The sequence below is a fragment of the Carcharhinus amblyrhynchos genome, chromosome 13 (assembly GCF_965287045.1).
Source record: "Carcharhinus amblyrhynchos chromosome 13, sCarAmb.v2.hapA, whole genome shotgun sequence".
NCBI classification, from domain to species: domain Eukaryota; kingdom Metazoa; phylum Chordata; class Chondrichthyes; order Carcharhiniformes; family Carcharhinidae; genus Carcharhinus; species Carcharhinus amblyrhynchos.
Genome location: NC_137336.1, coordinates 74,172,971 through 74,177,970, shown reverse-complemented (window position 1 = coordinate 74,177,970; position 5,000 = coordinate 74,172,971).

The window sequence follows — 5,000 nt, the reverse complement described above, 5'->3', positions numbered from 1 at the left end:
CCTCCTTGCGAACATTACGTCCGCAGTCCAACGCTGCTGCGGGTTCGGGTGCTTTCCTTGGAGCGGTGCCGCCGTGAGTAAGCGTGCCGCCACTGTGTGACCCGCAGGGAGATGTTCTGGTGTAGTCAGGGGCCATTTTGTCTCCCACCGCGGTGAAGCTTTGGCCGGTTTGTGTCACCTAATACTGATGTTAAGGGTACCTACTTCATGCTCACCACCTCACCGGCTCCCGCGAGTCGAGGGTGGGTGCGAGGTTTAAAGACTCGTTGTCCGCCTGTCGGTGGTGTCCTGTGGTCTTGCAGCGGTGACCTCAGCATTCGTGAGCTCGTGCCTGTCCTGTGCTGCTGCACGGCTTGCACCCGACTCAGCAGTCTGCTGTTGCACTGGTCTCGACCCTCTATGCCACTTCGTGACACCGGAGACTCCAGAGAACTCTGCCTCTGGCTGTTGTGGCGTGTGACTGGCGTGTGTCGGGCTCCGGCCCTTCGGAAACACGCTGGCACTCGCTGCCCTCGGGCGCCCAGTGCGAGTGGAGACCCCACATTCTTGTCGGTTATTGCCCGGCGGCGGGCAAAGGCGGTCTCGAAAAACCAAGGCCGGTGGACGCCTGGTAGGGGACCAGGCAGGAGAGCTTGACGGGGAGGGTCGTCCCCGGGGCTGCTCGTCCCTTACCAAGGCTGATGCACATCCCACGCGGGTGGGATCCGACACTTTCGCCGTACCCGTCGAACGGGCCTGGTCAGGCACGTCTCGGCACGATCAGCCGCGGCAGGGCAAAGTCGATCTCGGTCCCTCTCGGTTTCAAGCTGTTGCCTGGGGCTCCAGCGCCGAGGGGCAAGCACACGGTCGTTTTGCACGGCGGCAGTTCCAGGTTGCCACGCACGTACGCGATGCCTTCGTTGCTGGAAGTGCTTCGCCACTGGTGTTCACACGGCGCTCTCCCCTCCGTGGGGGTGTCTTTGCCAGCGTCTGCGAGGATGGGGCTCACAGTTTTCGTCACTAAGGTCCGGCCTTGCCTGTTTGGTTACGACGGTATCCTTTCCGTGCATGCTGCTCGGCGGTTTGGATGACAGGGGCAGACACGCGGTGGGAGATGGTGGTGGTGACAGCCACGCACTCACACCCCTTCTGTTGACCGGTCCACTCCTCACCGTTCTAGCTGCACGTTCAGGTGCCTCGGAGCCAGCAGCAGACCGTTCCGCCGACGGGGCCACGCCTACGCTGGACGTCTGCCTAGCCCCTCTAGCCGTGTGTGATCCTTTGGCGTCTGCACCCATCCTCAGCCAGGCAGGCGGGGTGTGTGAGCTTCTCTGGGCTGCCCCACCGTGTTCCACGACCGTCCCTGCGTGCCTGTTGCTGGGACCGTCCTCCTCATGCCTGATGCACGGCTTTTGCGGGCTTGACGTGTGTTGACCTTGCCACCGCCATTCAGCATTACGACCGCAGTTTGTAAGGAAGAGAGAGGCTGCGGCGCTCGGATGCTTGTCTGGAGGCTTGTCGACGGGACCACGGCGAACGGCCACTGTGATCCGCAGGGAGAGGTTCTGGTGCAGTCAGGGGCCAGTTTGTCTCCCACCGCGGTGAAGCTTTGGTCGCTCTATGTCCGTTCTCTCTTCAGGGTATTTGAGGGGTACCTACTTCATGCTCACCACCTCACCGGCTCCCGCGAGTCGAGGGTGGGTGCGAGGTTTAAAGACTCGTTGTCCGTAGGTCGGTCCGGTCTCCTGCGGTCTTGTACCAGTGTCCTCAGCATTCGCGAGCTCGTGCCTGTCCGTGCTGCTGCACGGCTTGCACCCGACTCAAAAGTCTGCTGCCGCCTGGTCCTGACTCTCTAGGCCACCGATCGACGGTGACACCAGAGTACTCTGCCTCTGGCTGTTGCGGGGCGTGACGGCGTGTGTCGGGCTCCGGCCCTACACCCACACGCCGGCACTCTCTGCCCTCGAGCGCCCCGATAGTTTTGAGACCCCACATTCCTTGTCGGTTATTGCCCGGCGGCGGGCAAAGGCGGTCTCATCTCTTAAATGCCAGGCCGGTGGACGCCTGGTAGGGGACCAGGCAGGAGAGCTTGACGGGGAGGGTCGTCCCCGGGGCTGCTCGTCCCTTACCAAGGCTGATGCACATCCCACGCGGGTGGGATCCGACACTTTCGCCGTACCCGTCGAACGGGCCTGGTCAGGCACGTCTCGGCACGATCAGCCGCGGCAGGGCAAAGTCGATCTCGGTCCCTCTCGGTTTCAAGCTGTTGCCTGGGGCTCCAGCGCCGAGGGGCAAGCACACGGTCGTTTTGCACGGCGGCAGTTCCGGGTTGCCACGCACGTACGCGACGCCTTCGCTGCTGGAAGTGCTTCGCCACTGGTGTTCACACGGCGTTCTCCCCTCCGTGGGGGTGTCTTTGCCAGCGTCTGCGAGGATGGGGCTCACAGTTTTCGTCACTAAGGTCCGGCCTTGCCTGTTGTGTTACGACGGTATCCTTTCCGTGCATGCTGCTCGGCGGTTTGGATGACAGGGGCAGACACGCGGTGGGAGATGGTGGTGGTGACAGCCACGCACTCACACCCCTTCTGTTGACCGGTCCACTCCTCACCGTTCTAGCTGCACGTTCAGGTGCCTCGGAGCCAGCAGCAGACCGTTCCGCCGACGGGGCCACGCCTACGCTGGACGTCTGCCTAGCCCCTCTAGCCGTGTGTGATCCTTTGGCGTCTGCACCCATCCTCAGCCAGGCAGGCGGGGTGTGTGAGCTTCTCTGGGCTGCCCCACCGTGTTCCACGACCGTCCCTGCGTGCCTGTTGCTGGGACCGTCCTCCTCATGCCTGATGCACGGCTTTTGCGGGCTGACGTGTGTTGACCTTGCCACCGCCATTCAGCATTACGACCGCAGTTTGTAAGGAAGAGAGAGGCTGCGGCGCTCGGGTGCTTGTCTGGAGGCTTGTCGACGGGACCACGGCGAACGGCCACTGTGATCCGCAGGGAGAGGTTCTGGTGCAGTCAGGGGCCAGTTTGTCTCCCACCGCGGTGAAGCTTTGGTCGCTCTATGTCCGTTCTCTCTTCAGGGTATTTGAGGGGTACCTACTTCATGCTCACCACCTCACCGGCTCCCGCGGGTCGAGGGTGGGTGCGAGGTTTAAAGACTCGTTGTCCGTAGGTCGGTCCGGTCTCCTGCGGTCTTGTACCAGTGTCCTCAGCATTCGCGAGCTCGTGCCTGTCCGTGCTGCTGCACGGCTTGCACCCGACTCAAAAGTCTGCTGCCGCCTGGTCCTGACTCTCTAGGCCACCGACCGACGGTGACACCAGAGTACTCTGCCTCTGGCTGTTGCGGGGCGTGACGGCGTGTGTCGGGCTCCGGCCCTACACCCACACGCCGGCACTCTCTGCCCTCGAGCGCCCCGATAGTTTTGAGACCACACATTCCTTGTCGGTTATTGCCCGGCGGCGGGCAAAGGCGGTCTCATCTCACAATGCCGGACGGGGTGAAGCCTGCTGAGGGGCCAGGCAGGAGAGCCTGACGGGGTGGGTCGTCCCCGGGGCTGCTCGTCCCTTACGCAGGCTGATGCTCAACCCACGCGGGTGGGGTTCGGTATTGTTGCTCTGTTCGTTCGAAAAGGCCTGGTCACACACGTCTTTGAACGATCAGCCGGTGCAGGGCAAAGTCGATCTCGGTCCTTCTCGGTTTCAAGCTGGTGCCCGGGCGTCAGCGCCGAGGGGCAAGCACACGGTCGTTTTGCACGGCGGCAGTACCAGGTTGCAACGCACGTACGCGATGCCTTCGCTGCTGGAAGTGCTTCGCCACTGGTGTTCACACGGCGCTCTCCCCTCCGTGGGGGTGTCTTTGCCAGCGTCTGCGAGGATGGGGCTCACAGTATTCGTCACGAAGGTCCGGCCTTGCCTGTTTGGTTACGACGGTATCCTTTCCGTGCATGCTGCTCGGCGGTTTGGATGACAGGGGCAGACACGCGGTGGGAGATGGTGGTGGTGACAGCCACGCACTCACACCCCTTCTGTTGACCGGTCCACTCCTCACCGTTCTAGCTGCACGTTCAGGTGCCTCGGAGCCAGCAGCAGACCGTTCCGCCGACGGGGCCACGCCTACGCTGGACGTCTGCCTAGCCCCCCCCTAGCCGTGTGTGATCCTTTGGCGTCTGCACTCTCCCTCAGCCAGGCAGGCGGGGTGTGTGAGCTTCTCTGGGCTGCCCCACCGTGTTCCACGGCCGTCCCTGCGTGCCTGTTGCTGGGACCGTCCTCCTCATGCCTGATGCACGGCTTTTGCGGGCTGACGTGTGATGAGCTTGCCACCGCCATTCAGCATTTGACGCTGTGCTCCCGAATAGCTGCGGCTTCTGCGTCTGGCGGCTTGACGACGGACAGGGAACGCCACTGCGTGATTCCGCGGAGAGGTTCTGGTGTAGTCAGGGGCCAGTTTGTCTCCGTCCATGCGGCCGCTTTGGTTATTTAATTGGGTAGGTACCTACTTCATGCTCACCACCTGACCGGCTCCCGTGAGTCGAGGGTGGGTGCGAGGTTTAAAGACTCGTTGTCGTCAGCGGTGCGATCTCCTGCGGTCGTGTGCGAGTGTCGTCAGCATTCGCGAGCTGGTGCCTGTCCGTGCTCAGCACGCTGCGGTCGTCCTGCCGCTTCCCCCTTCCCCAATCCGCTGAGGTTGGGGCGTGCGGGGTCGGCATGCGCCCGTAGCAACAGTGCTGTGCTCCACGGCTTGCACCCGACTCGGTCTGCTGCGGCATCTCCTGGACTCTTGAGACCAAGCCGTTACGTGACACCAGTGTACTCTGCCACTGGTCGTTGCGGGCGTGGAGGCCGTTTGACGTGTTTCGGCCCGTCACTCGACACCGTCCACGTTTGCCTTCGAGCGCCTACCATTATGTTGAAACTCCATATCCGTTTGATTATCGCTCGAGGGCGAGTGTCTCTGGGCACTCGCCATGGGACGCGCCAGGATGGGGCTCTCTACCGTCACGTTGGCGGGGGAGCGTTTTGCGCGGTCC